Source organism: Marmota marmota, unplaced genomic scaffold, assembly GCF_001458135.2.
Source record: "Marmota marmota marmota unplaced genomic scaffold, marMar, whole genome shotgun sequence".
NCBI classification, from domain to species: Eukaryota; Metazoa; Chordata; class Mammalia; order Rodentia; family Sciuridae; genus Marmota; species Marmota marmota.
The window spans coordinates 25,490,708-25,505,870 of record NW_025999842.1 but is presented as its reverse complement, the minus strand read 5'-3'; the positions used below and the strand labels follow the sequence as shown (position 1 = coordinate 25,505,870).

The 15,163-nt window shown below is 37.9% G+C and overlaps 1 non-coding gene across 1 annotated transcript; it reads left to right on the top strand.

Moving 5' to 3' along the window:
• Window positions 1–14,569: 14,569 nt before the first annotated feature.
• Window positions 14,570–14,642, top strand: Trnav-uac. Its single transcript has one exon. It is a non-coding gene; the product is annotated as a tRNA-Val (tRNA).
• The last annotated feature ends 521 nt before the right edge of the window (window positions 14,643–15,163 follow it).

Here is a 15,163-nt window from a genome sequence, read left to right as displayed (position 1 = left end):
ACAATGATTCATGTCTTCCTCCTCTGTCACACTGTCAGCATCCGCTAATCATAGCCCCATGATCACAGGACTTGTTCACGTAAACAATTTCCAGGAGGTACAGAACAGCCAGGGACCTCTCAGGCATAAACATCAGTTATTCTGTAATTCATTACACCCCCATCCCAATTCTTTGACATGTGCTTGAAATAATAGCTTTCCTTAAAATGTTTGAACATGTCAATGGACTATGTCCTTTCACTGTCTTTGGTTCTTAGCTTTTTGATTCATCAGGTCCCCTTCCTTTGAAACAAAAATCTTTGGCTGCTCTAATAAAACTCAGTAGATTTGCTTCTTGAAGAATATCAGAAGGACACAGTGATGGTATTTCAAACACATGCTCATTTCTCTTTTCATTTATGTTTTTGAGGATCCCAGGGTGCTAGGGAGGCCCTTTACCCTTTACCACTATTGTTAAGTAGACTACATATATTTGGTGTTTACCTTTTTTTTTGTACACTAGTTAGTTATGTTACTTAACCCCCATTTCTGCTGAAACAGGTGTCTTCAGCAAACCAAGTTCCTTCAGTTACCCTATGTATCTAGAGGCAGGGGTTAATAACTTCTGATTACTCTGATGAAAGTAGCTTCTGCATTCAGTCAAAATGCATTGATTGAATGCATACTCTGCCACCCATCACAATAGGCCTTGGAGATTCAGCAGTAGATGTGACAGTTTCTGCTCCCATGGGAGACTAGAATTGAAAAGAGACACTTAACGATTTGAAACCACATTTCTCCAGTGCCTGAACTCCCAGATGATTTGTGACAATAAGGGGTGGGATATTTTTATCAAGTCTCTTAATAATAGTGAACTTCAAATATAAAAGAAAAATGTCCAGAAAAAATGTTTGATTCCCTATATGTCTGAGCTATGTGTCTTCAGTGATTAGAAAATGAGAAGATTGTATCTGTTGTCACTTCTATGGGCTAGGAATTCTTAGCTCTTTAGCTGTGTTTCAAAACTAAGCCAAAGTTGATAATTTCTCATATCTTATAACAAATCTGATCTTCCCACAGCTTAGCTTAGGGGTTAATATTATTTCTTTTTATAAATGAATACTCAGGCTCAGCATGTTTATTTGATTTACCCCAAATAAGTAAACTCAGTTGGTATGTAGGGTCTGGGTTTGATCCTATGCTATAGCACCTTTACCCTTTTTGTGCTAATTAGTGAGACTAGCAGTCAAGTGTAAAGACAGGGAACATGTGTTAGTTTAGAATCATTTATGGACATTGATGTGATTTTAACTGTTCTTCCTGCATATCATGTGCATTGACCTCTGACACATCATGTGAGAGAAGCACCAGGAAGAAGAACTTCCAAATCATTTAAATATGGCCTTAGAAGTCATTTCCCCCCAATTATACTTTTCTTTCATGTTCTGGAAATTAATAATAGTTTTCAATGAAACTGCACTATTGAAGTCTAATTGTTATGACCAGATCGTTTACAGAAACAATAAGAAATGTTCAAATGTATGAGTAACCAGCAACATACAAATGAAAATAACAAATGAGCAACAAAATAGCAAAAATTAAAACACTACAGTGATCCTAAGAAAGCAGATCTCTTACATACTTTGCGGGTAGCAGTTTAAATGAGGACAAATCCTAGAAAAGCAGTTTGGAAACTATCAAGAGCCAGAAAAATGTCCATGCTATTTGATCCTATATTCCCACTCTTGGGAATCTATCCTAGGGAGCAATCCAAAATATGGGGAAAGCTACACACCTGAAAAAGTAAAAATATCATAAACACCCAATAATAGGATAAAGGTAAATTATATTTTATTCACTTGATGGATCATGGCCAAAGTAGTGACAAGTTGAAAAGATTAGGAAACAATGTCAATTAAAAATGCAAAATTGACAGTATACATATCTATCTTCTGATTACAGATAGGAGAAAAGCAGATGAATGGGGGAAAAGTTAAAGGAAACTTGGCCTGATACTAACAGAGGTTGAGGTCACAGGACTTCTTGGTGGTTTTTTCTTTTTCTATTTTCCAAAAATTCAGTAGTGTTATTTTTATTGCCTTTATTCAAATTATCAATAGAAATATATCTAATTGAGTTGTTCTCCACAGCTGTGTTGAGGTTCACTGGTGGGTTTGGAAGTGAGTGGGAGGGAAGGGGTGGGGTTAGAGCCAGCAAGCAGAACCTGCCACAGAGGGTCCTCCAGGAGGCCACCCACCAGGAAGGACAGTCACTGAGGGGAGGTGTTCTGCACAAAGCTTTGTAGAAATATTTGTTAGGAGAAATCCTAATAAAGGTTACCCTTATCCATCTGTGCCTTCATCTGAAATAGCAAGATAGTAGTTGTCTAGCTTCCTTTCTGTATTGCTGTTGATACACTTGAGGTAACGCATTTTTAAACACATGCATCAATACCTTATATGATGTTGGTTACTGACATTTTATCTTATTTTAAAATTTATTTATCTCATCTATTTATTTATTTATTTATTTTGTGGTGCTGGCGATGGAACCCATGGCCTTGTGCATGCTAGGCAAATGCTCTACGACTGAGCGACACCCTCAGACCGCTATTGTTTTAATTATAATAATAGTTTATTTGAATACTGGTTTGCTTTTATGAACAATAGCAATAATAGTTTCTGTCCTACCTACCTCATAGGATTATTGTTAGAATCAAATGAAATAATGTATGTAAATGAGTTTTGTTGACTCTTAAGAGTTACAGAAATGAAAGCTGTTATTTTTGACAGGACACCTGGTTCCCAGGGTATTGTGAATTTTGGAGTAATGCCAAGGCCTAGTTTTACAAAATGGTACCCACCTCAAACTTCTGGGTTGATGCTTTTTCCATGGCAGAGAAAGATACATTCTGAAGTCTTTTCTTCTAGCTCCTGCTAGGCCAGGTGAAGAAAATCCTGTTTATGTCAAGGAAGTATGTTGCTTACGCAGAGAGTTCTCAGGCTTGAGGAGACTTTGCAGTCAAGATGGGCTGTTGCAGTATGAACAATCCATCTGAGGCAATTGGGTTGATTGTGCAGACTGATGTAGGCAATGGTGCAAACTGTCCTCATCTTCAAGAACTAGAAAGCAACAACTGTCAATGTACTAGAAAAGTTATGAAACAAAAAGGCACTAATATCTACTTTTGGAATTTCCAAGACATTGCTCAATCAGAAATCCAGAATGTTCCATAGGGGGAAAATCAGATTCAAATAAATCTTATCCAAATAGATCATATCCTGTCAATTTCTCCCCTGTGAAACTGAGGTCTATGATAGAAAGCTCTCAACACCTCCCATGACTCTATGAGTAGCTGGTTAGAAAGAAAAGATGAGAATGAGGGGGAAAGGCTTTCCCAAGGCTTTGGCATTGATCATCATTTGCTTCTTCGTTGCCAGATGTTCTGCCTGCAGGACAAATACTGATATAGAAGGCTGATATTTAACAGGTCTCAATTTGCTTGTGAAGTAATAATTTGGGTTAATTTCCTTTGTAGAATTAAATGAATTTTCCTAGCAATATTCTTGTGTCTAGTAAGTGAGATAGAATGCAGGTAAAACCCTTTTATTATTTCTTCTAGAGAAAAATAAACAACATTCATAGATTTTACATAAACTAAAGAGGTAAAGTATGGAGATATATCTTAACTCACATGTGTATATATGAAATCTCAGTGAAGTGGGCTACTCCCTTCCTTAAGAACTCTTTACTCCTAAATATGACCTGCCTGTTTCAGTCAGGAAGCTCTTTGACCTTCCAGTTTTACAAGAACACACTTTTCCTAAGAAGTCTGTTTAAAATCAAACCCAGCCACAAAGAGAGAAAATACACACACACACACACACACACACACACACACATTAAAATTGAAAGGAGTTAGGGGAGGATATGGAAGAAAAAGGAACTTAAACCAAAATTCTATTTTCAAGGAGTGAATAAACTTGATCAAATCTTTTTTTTGTGTGTGACAAAATGAGGACTCACTGTAACCAAACCCTATGAAGCACAAAAAGTATAAATGCTTATATTAGACACACTGGGTGGGGTCCAGATCTTGATGCTAGCTCAGTCCCTGCACCTTAAGCAGTAGTCATCCAGTTGACCTTTGGTTTTCTTATCTCTAAATTCCAGGTTATTGATGATTAGATTTGAAAATGTCTATGAAACACCCAGAATATGAATTTCTTTGATAGGTTTTAACATATTCACCAATATATATTAAAGGAATCATATTTAAGTAGTTTGAGAGCTCCAGAGAGGTTATAATCATAAGTTTCTGTGAACTGGATCAATTTTGTGAAGTGCATCACATTTTGAGAGCTCCTGTGTGAATTCACTACAGAAAGGTACCCTTTTATGTAAATTGCCTTTTAACATTAGTATTTACCTCTCAGGACATGGGTTTGTAAATTAGGATTTCTTTTCTTTTCTTTTTGGTAGAAAACATTTAATTTTAGTATCAAAAGCATTTTTAATTTTATGTTTTTTCAGCGTGGTAAAATAAAATTATGGTATCTAATTTTATGATAGGAGAATACTGAGACCAGAGAGGTCCAATGACTAAAATTATGTAGTGCAGACCCCTAAATCAATTTTATTTATTTATTTTTGTTAAAGTGTCTTAAAATCAATATCCAAGCAGATAATTTCCTATAGGCCTTTTGTGGATGTTCACAGTGTGTACTGGGGAGTAGAATTTTTGCTGTTTGAGAACTTCACTATTAGACTCACATAATTTTCCAAGAAAACTCCCTTTCAAAAAAATTCTGCAACAAGTAATCTAAAAGTGATTTTTTTTTTCTTCAAAGAAAATCCCTTTAGAAAAGGAGGAAGTGTACCAGGACAAAGGCAGCCAACTGACATCAGTGACTCAGTGTGTTCCATAAATTATAGCTCTGAAGTTCGTTTGAATGAGTGTTCACATTTCCAGAAAACAGACTGTGATGGTACCTAAGGGTATAGAAATAGCTACACAAGCAATTAGCTTTATAAAACAGAAAGGATTAGTAGGTGCATGAACTTTTCAGTTACATGCAGGCCCAGAAACAGATCTTTAAACAGGAGATTGCTAAAGGGCCAATGGCACATTGAGAAATCACTCCCCTGGTGGTGGTGAAAGTTAAGTCTGTGTTATGTATGGAAGAAAGGAGCTTGCCTGTATGTTTACCTTTGGTGACCTAGGTTGGTGAAAGAAGGTAAAGACAGTGTAGAATAGTCAGGTGCCATGTTCTCCTGAGAGGGAAGAGCCTAATGAGTCCAAATGCAGGCTTCTTTTCTGGGTTGTTCTTTCAAGTTATTTTTTCAAGACCACAGACCATAATTCCTGGTAAAGCTTTCACTTAGGTGGGCGCTCTTGGCAATGAAGAAAATCCGGTGAAAGGCCAAGAACTGACCTGGATGAGTTCTTGGCTATTACATGGACGGCATAGTTACAGTAGAAAGACATAGGTCAGCCAATCACACACATTCTTTTATCACTCTGTTCCTTATTCCTTAAGCTTTCCCCTTGGCCATAAGAAATGTGGTGTTAGAACACTCTGTTGAAGTCCCAGGCCAATTCTGTGGGTCTGTTTTTAGAGAAGTCCTATAAGTTTCCTGTCCTGGATAGTCTGTTTCTTGAGAATTTCTAAAAGAAATTCATCCTGTTCTCCACACCATAGACATCTGATTCTTTCCTATGTTCAGTCTTCCTGGATGCAGTTTTCCCAGTGCTTGGAGTTAGGTTTGATCACTGCTTGTCAGAGCTTGTCTCCTTTAATTACTTTATCTACAGATGAAGAAAAGATACTATAATTTTTGCTTCATTCTCTAGCCAATAGGAGCAATCATTTATGGAACATGGAGAGTGGTTTGTCTCATCAGCAAAAGCAACTGAGAACCTTTGAGGAAAAGTGTACATTAGGGTTCCCTGGAACTCCTACATAATGTTAATATGTGATTTTTTCTTCTTCTTAGGTTTCCCATAATAGTTTAATTTGGAAATGCTTGTTCTTGTGAAGTTTTACCTAGTCTCACAAACAAGCATGCACGCTCCTTATTAGCTGACACCAACATTTTTTTGGTCATGCATAGTGAACAGTGCATGTTCAGATGATACTTTGTGGCTAATGGGTTAGAGACTTCTGAGACAGTAATAAACTATTACCTCTTGGAGACTAAGCAATATCTTACTCACTTGATGATTTCCTATTGTAATTTCCAATATCTGGGGAAAATTAATGGATTCACCACCTTTAAAACATAATCTAATAATAAACTCCCTTATTTGGCCTGCTCCTTCTCCAGCTGCCCCTTCTGAGAAACACACCGCAGTAGAGTGGTTTACATTATCAACTTCTAAACATTTCACTGTGCTGCTTTGGAAATGTCAGTTCCGTTTTGCAAATCAGTTAGGTCTCCATTCAGATCAAATGAGACTTCTTGTCATCCTGGCTGCCATTTACATTCTACATCTCTAGCAGGTTCTCATTCCTCAGCCCCCTCTCAATAAACCTGAAATGATTTAAAAACTGCTTACAGTTGTTTTTACTAATCTAGAAGGAAAGATGTCATTGGTTGAGATTCTGTGAATGTGTTTCTGTGTTTGTGCTTCTTGCTAATCTTTCTGGTTGCTCATTTCTATCCGACAATCAAATTCAGGCTAAATCTAAGAAGGAGCACCAGAGACTCAGTGAGCATGTTTCACAGCCCCAAATTGGGGCACTTGTGCTTTGATCAACTATCTTTGTCTCTTCTAGTTGCAAGAAGGAATCTATAAATACTTATATATTGGTGTTACTTAAATACAGAATATTACATGTGGGCAACACAGCAGAGCCTTTGCAATCAGGGTGGTACCACTGAATCTAATACAAATGGTTGCTTTTGTCCTTTATAACAATACTGCATTTGAATTATACTGAGTACACTGTAAAATATGTAGCCTTTAAATTGAAGGATGGTGATGGCCAGACATCAAATAGAGCAGAGGCTGGCAAACTGTTTCTGAAAAGGGCCAAAGAGTAAATAGCTGAGGCTTTGCAAATCATTTGTTCTCTGTCAGAACTACTCAGCTTGGTTGTTGTCACATGAAAAAAACCTATAAACAGGAGATGAATGTGTGCAGCTATTTTCTGATAAAACTTCATGACTACTGACATTTGAATTTTATATAATTAATGTCACAAATTTATGGTACAAAAATATTCTCCTGATTTTTCTCAACTATTTGAAAATGTGAAGCCACTGAGCACAGTGGCACACACTTGTAACCCCAGGGACTTGGGAGGCTAAGGCAGGAGGATCTTAAGTTCAAGGCCAGTTTGGGCAACTTCAAGACCCTGTCTCAAAATTAAAAATCGAAAGGACTGGGGGTATATTTCAGTGGTAAAGCACCACTGGGTTCAATCCCTAGTACCACAGGGTGGATGGAAATGTGTGTGTGTGCGGGGGTGGCGTGGAGAAAGAGAAAGAAAGAAAAGAAAAGAAAAATGTGAAGCCATGTATACTTTGTGGTGTGTACAAAAAAGACCATGGGCTGCATTTGGCCTATGAGTCAGGATTCCCTGACTCCTGATACTGTGAATTAGTAAGTTAAGGACCAGAACTCAGAAGACAGAAGATGTCATACACATTTCTTGGATCTACTTTCTTTCTCTAGCTATTAAATCTTTCAAATATTATCCAGGCACGGTGGTGCACCCCTGTTATCCAAGTGACTTGGGAAGCTGAGGCAGGAGGATCACTAGTTTTAGGCTAGCCTGGGAAACTTGGTGAGACTCTGTCTCAAAGTAAGAAATTAAAAGAGGGCTCATGATGTAGCTTAGTGGTAGTGTAACTCTGGGTTTAATTCTCAGTACTGACAAGAAAAAAAAAGTCTTCTAAATATCATTCTTGGTTGTGGTTTGAGTGTTTGCTCCTCGCGGGAGTAAATGAGTATCTTAGGAAGCAGATGTGAGGGGATCTATAAACAAAAATTTACTCCTGATGATGGAACCTTACATTTGTGAAGAGCTCAGAACCACTCACTGGCTGTAATATGCATATTTAAAAATCATATAAAATTTAACTTGCCATGAAAACAATTAAAATGTGCTCTCTTAGAAATTTTCAAGTATACAAAGACTTGCTCACCGTAGTACCATGCTGCACAATGGATCCCTTCAGCATAGTCCTCCTTTCTAAATGATTTTTTTTTTTTTAATCCTTTGACTAACATCTCTCCGATCTCCAGCCCTTGGGAACTACCATTCTACTCTTTGTTTGTATGAGTTCCACTTTTTTAGATGCCATCTATAAGGAGATCATGCAGTATTTGTCTTTCTATGCCTGGTTTATTTTACTTATTATAATGTCTTCCAGGTTCATCCAGGTTATCACAACTGACAGTGGTTTCCTTCTTTGTTGAGGCTGAATGGTATTCCATTGTGTATATGGTCCACATTTGGTGTATTTATTTCTCTGTTGATGGACACTTGGGTTTTTTGCATTTCTTGGCTATTGTGAAAGTGCTGCAATGAACACAGAAGTGCAGACGTCTGTTTGACATTCTGATTTCACTTTCTCTGGATATATACCTGGTAGTGGGATTGCTGGATGCACGGTAATTCTATTTTTATTTTTTTATTTTTTTTATTTTTTTGTAGTTGGACCAAATGCCTTTATTTTATTTGTTAAATTTTATGTGGTGCTGAGGATCGAACCCAGTGCCTCACGCATGCTAGGCAAGCACTTTGCCACTGAGCAACAGCCCCAACCCACGGTAATTCTATTTTGAAGTAGAAATAAATGATAAAGTATATGAAGTTAAAAAGAGAAAAGTCCGGTGTCATTAACTTCTACACAATCTCCTTATTTTTGTAGTCTAAAAGAGTTGAACTCCAAGAAGCAGAGAGGAGAATGGCAGTTTCCAGGGGCTGGCAAGAGCCCTGGGAGATTGGGGAGAGATTAGTCAAAGGATAAAAACAAAAATCACTTTGGCATATGCACTTATTTTTGTTTGTTTGTTTTGGGGGTATCACGGATTGAACTCAGGGGCACTTGACCACTGAGTCACATCCCCAGATCTATTTTGTATTTTATTTAGAGACAGGGTCTCACTGAGTTGCTTAGTGCATCACTTTTGCTGAAGCTGGCTTTGAACTTGTGATCCTCCTGCCCCAATCTCCTGAGCTGCTGGGATTTCAGACATGTGCCACCACACCCTGCTGCACTTACTTGATATTTTAAAAGTAGACGCTAATATTTACTTTTCATTAGAATTCTTACTTTATCATTATGGGATTATAGTTTTTAGAGTGTAATTTTGGAAGCATATTTTCATCATGATAATAAATATGCCATTCTATGGCTGCTATTTTAAGTATCCAATGATTAGGTACAAATATAATAGTCCCCCTTTCCACTATTTAGTTTTAAAGGCTGAAATAAAATGACATGTACTAGAAGCACTATTTATAAGAGCCTAAACTGTAAACAACACAAATGCTCATAAATAGTAATTTACAAATTAAAATGTGACCTATGTACATAATAGAAAGCAATATAGCAATAAAATGAATGACCTACAACTACACACACAAAAATATAAATGCATCTCACAAACAGTATTGTGAGAAACAATTCAGAAAAAATAGTATATACAGTCTGATGCAATTTTTTGAGGGGCAAAATCAGATAATTCTGATAGAGTTCAAAGGATGGCTGCCTTTGGGTTATTTAATGGAAAGTAGCAAAGTGTGTGTGTGGAGGGGGCTTTTAGGGGTCCTGATAACATCCTATTCCTTAATCTGGGTGCTAATTACAAGGGAGTGTGCTTATTTTGCAAAAACTCTTCAGGCTGTACATTATAAAATGTGCACTTTTCTGTGTGCATGTTTTAAGTCAATAAAAAATTAAAGGGAGAAAAAATCATCTTGCTAAATCTTTAGCCTTTAAATGTTTCTTAAGATGAAGAAATAGCGTGGACAAAAGAAAGTTTTGTTCTTCAAATGGTGATCTTTTTGAAATATTTTGGCTGTGACTCTTTCTATAAAAGCAAAGTCATGACTCAGAAAGAAAATGCTGTTAGAGAGAAGCTATCAGGGACCAAACCTTGTCTTTGAAAATGACTCTCCAGGAATCCCCGGTGCGTGCAAATCTCCACTTCTCCAACTGGCTTCTGGAGCAACCACCTCTCAGTACTGCTTCACCAAGTAATTCAAAGAAACAGATATCACTGGTTTCCATTGAAGTTTCTTCGTATAAAATGCTTTGTTTGTTCCTTTTATTATTCTTGTGTTCTTAATCTCAGAGGCATAGCTTGATTTTTTTCTTCCCCTTTTCTCCCTTTCTCAATCTCAGATGTCAAAAACTGACCTCAATGCCAATTTCCCACCTCTGATGTCATTCTCTGTGTCTGACGTCTCTGCAGGGGAGGCAGGAAGGAGGACTGGAGCAGCCAGAATGCAGAGTGGGGATACCCGCTTCTAACGCACATTGTCCCTGAGTGGGTTCAACACAGCAATGTAGTGCAGGCTTTCAAAAAGGGAGAATTAAAAAAGAAATTTGCAGACATGTATCTGTGGTGTCTGATTCATCGGTAGTACAACACTCCCAGGAGAACCCAGTGGAATTGGAAATCAGATTCTGTTTGCTCAGTTACATCTATAGCTTCCTGGATGGTACAGTCCCTGTACATACACCAGGAATCTCTGCTGATTTTTAAAAAACTTTAATTTCCTAGATATGTTTATTTAAAAATTTTACTGTACTTAAGCTGGATTTCCTCATGTATATGTAAATATTCTGAATATTTTAAATGTATTAGTAAATATCAATTGATAAAAGTTACAAGAGATCCTTTCTTTTCTTTAATCTTTCAGTATCTCATGAGACTGTGATTCTTACATGGGCTGAAGCACTCCTGGCAGCCTCCATGTTCTGCTAAAAGCGAGATTTAAGAGATGGGAGTTGAGAAAAAGTCAGAGGTGATCAAAAACTTCCTGCTTCACTGATGCTACTAATTTTTCAAATAATTTAGTAGACAATTACTGTTGATGCTATGGGGAAGAAAAGCTATTTAGTATCAATAACTTACCCAGAGGAAATAAAAAAGAATGAAAGCAGCTGATCTTACTTCCAGGGGGCAAGTTCCATAATATAGGAACATCTCTTTTGTGTAAGATCTTCTTTGGTGCACTAATTCAAAGAGATGACAAACTCTAGTCTCCAGAAATATGCTATTAGCCTCTGAACATGGTAATAAAAGGACAAATCAGTGCCCAGATCATGCATCTGAAGCAAGGGGCTGGCTCTGGTGCTTTAAGACACAAGGAGTCCCCTGGGCTCCTACCCTGACCTCACCACTCCCCAGGTGAGTACCTGCCTCTTCCACTTGAATGGAGGTGGGTGTAGGCTGACACTCACCTTCCCTTCACCATGTTTAGAGATTCCTGATTCAGGTACTCTAAGCCTCCAGCCCTTCTAGCCTTCATTTCCTCTGCCTGAAGGAAAAGAATCAGAAACTTAGTTGACTTAGCTATTTCAATATTTTCCTGCAAAGGAGATACGTATGCAGTGAAAGCCAAGAAAGAAAAGACACGAAAACTTGAAATGTAGGAAAGGAGAACACCAATATAAAATTAAGTGTATTCTCTTTAAAGATCAGGACATTTCTTATCACCATACCATTCAACATTGAACTAGTCAAGATATATAAATGAGAATCATAAAGACTGGAAGGAAAGAAATAATTTCTTTATTTATGGATTATATGACCATCTACCTAAAATGTGAAAGATAATCAACTATGTGCATCAATGAGAGTTTGGCAGATGATCAGACCCAAGAAAAAACATTTAGAAAAGGTGAGAAAAAACCCAATGATATGATGCACTCAAAAATAATTATATAATAATGTAATAAATGGAGAAAATTTGTCTTGTTTCTTTCTGGCTATACTCTTCAGGTTCAAAAGACTCCAAAAGTTATACTGACTTGTCATCTTCTTTAATAGTTAAAATTCTCTCTTTGTGCCTTCTTTCCAGGTGATTTACCCCTCCCCCAAGGCTAGGGATTAAACCCAGGGCCTCACATACCCTAGACAAGTACTTGACCACTGAGCTATCCCCAGTCCCCACCGTGTGATTTACTTTTTCAAACATGTTCTATGCATAACAGTCTTCACCAAACTTCCTACATATGCACAAACTTTATTTCAACAGTCTGGGTACTTTCCCTTTTTCTGCCTTCCTCTTTGACACATCTTTCTTGTATCTTGGCTTTGGATATGGATGGAACTTGACACTTGTTTATATTTTTCCCTGGGCAATGTTCTTAATTGCTTGTTTTGTTTAACTGAGAAGATTACTGGCTTTAAATTCAGATGTATATGGCAAATTATTGAACCTCTTTGAATCTCAGTTTCTCATCTGTGAAATGAGAGTGACAATAACCACCACATTGGATTTCTGTGATGATTAAATAAATGCAATTGATATATCTGAAGTGCCTGGTAGAGAAGATGGGCATTACATATTCAGGTCAGGCCTTGAGGGTCAACCACTCCTACTACCCCTCATTCTTGCCAAAAGAATCATTCAAATTAAAGTTAAAATGAAGTTATTAGTTTGATATAATTTGTGTCAGGTCAGACAACTAAGGGTAAACATTTTAAAATCAAACAATTTATGCTCATGTTTATTTTATTTTTGGTGAAGTATAATGTATATACAGAAAGGTATTCAAATCCTAAATATACAGCTCAATTACTTTTTATATCTATTTTCTGCTCCCTCACTTCTCAGTCAATAATGGGTATACTCCAGAATGCTCATATACTAACTTTTATTTGTATTGGTGGGGAACACAAAGAAGCATAAGATATAGGGCCTGTCCCGGCAGGTGATCTCTGTCCTCAAGGCCTACCTGACTTGTAATGTCTTGGCTAGGTCATTACACCTCACTGTGTCAATCCTTGGGATATAGATGAGATTTGAAATGAAGTGATGTTCAACAGACCAGGTGGGAAGTTTTAGTAAATGTCATTGACAGGATATTTGTGAATGGAAAGCAGCCTCTGTGTTATTGTGCCCTCTACCGCTTTTATAGGGTTTCCATTCTCTACAGGCCCCCAATATTACGTTAAGCCTTGGATTCTGTCTAAGGAGGTTGAAGATGAATTGCCCTTGATATCGCTTGATGCTTCTCTTCTGTGGCCTGGTTTTCAAACCAAGTTTCCACAAGAGTGAGTTGTTACAAAAAAGAGTGATTCTGCTGCCTCTCCAGTCTCTTGCTTGCAGGTGCGCCCCTTCTGCATTTAGCAGGTTCCCTTTTTGTTCCTTCACCATGCTGGGACAGATCCAGGGAAACCTGTGTGAGGAGATGGATGTCATGCTGTTTGGACCCCCCAGTCACCACAATCATGAGTTAAATAAACCTCTTTCCTTTACACATTACCCATCATTGTGTATTTTGTTATAGCAATACAAAACAGACCTCACAGACTTCCCACACCTACATCAACGTGCTACCTGCTCCTCTTTCAGTATTTCTTTTGTGAGAAGTTACTGATTTTTCTACACTAGAAACTAAGGAAACTAAGGAATCATCCTTGACTACTTCCTCTCATCCATACTCCATGTCCCCAATTTTTCTATATTGCTATCGCACAGATATTTTCCAACTACCTTCATGACCTGGAAAACTACAGTGTTCCCTCCATTCTAGTTTCCTTCCAATTTTCTGCACAGCATCCAGAGTGATCCCACTGTTATAACAATGAACAAATTCTTCAATGTGGGTATATCTTGCTTCCCTTCCCTTCTCTCATGCCATCTTCATCCTCTGAGCTCCAGCCCACTGGTCTGCTTTCAGTTCTTTAAAACATCATTCTCCTTCTGCTATTGGACTTTCACACATACTTTTCCTTTTGAATGGAAAAATGCTTTCTTTTTATTAAAAAAATCATCTTCTGCAGATAGATTAGCTTAAATGTCAGTTCCCCGGGGAAGCACCCCCAACTTTCCCATATAGGTCAAATTTCTCCATGATAACATCCCAAGAGCAACTTGTTCTTTTCTTTCAAAGCACTTGATTTGGATTTTCATAATATTTATTTGTTTGGGACTGATTTTTTTAGCTGGAAATTTATCTCCTTCATTTGACTATGAACTCTATACTATTGAGAGAGATCGATTTTTTTACATAGAGTTTTGTATTTACAAGGACCACTATAAGCATGATAAGCACTAAACAAAATACAGTGAGCCATTGATACAAAGTGACTATAATTGAGGTCAGGTCCTATGGTCACTTGGAAAGTTGGACTCTCTTCTTCCTTTCAGTGTCCAAAGCTTGCTCTTATATTTATTGCTCCACTGAAGGCTAAGAAGTAGAGTCTCTTCCTGGAGTTTTGCAAATATAAAAGAGCCATGAATGTCGGGAGGGCAGTGGTGATCGGGGAGGAGGTCCTTTCCTCCTGGCTCCTGGTCTTTAGTTGTGATGCCAGATTCCTTAAATTGGTGCTATTCAAACTTCATCAAGCAACAGAATTAACAAGAGCACTTGTCAAAACATAGATTTCTGGACTGGGGATATAGCTCAGTTGGTAGAGTGCTTGCCTTACATGCACAAGGCCCTGGGTTCAATCCCCAGCACCACCAAGAAAGAAAGAAAGAAAGAAAGAAAGAAAGAAAGAAAGAAAGAAAGGAAGGAAGGAAGGAAGGAAGGAAGGAAGGAAGGAAGGAAGGAAGGAAAGAAAGAAAGAAAGGGCTAAGGCTGTGGCTCAGTGGTTAAGTGCCCTTGGGTTCAATCCCTAGTACCGAAAAGAAAACAACAACAAAAAACCAAACCATAGATTTCTATGACCTACCCTCAGAGTTTCTGATTCAGTAATTGGGGGATCAGGCCTGAGAATCTGCATTCTAAGTTCCCAGGCCACGCTGATGCTGTGGGTGTAGGACCACTCTTAGAGGACCACTGCTATAAGCAGTTCCAGCATGAAACACAGCCCCAGACTGATTTCCTTCATGCAAAGGGGCTCTCATTCCAAGGCCTGCTTGTCTTAGTGATTCCATAAGTTCATGGGGTTGAAGAATTGGACTTTGGTGGGCAGCATGTGATTCCTTGATCACTCCACAGTTGGAGGGTCCTGAGTGACTCATGATCTTATCAATATTACACT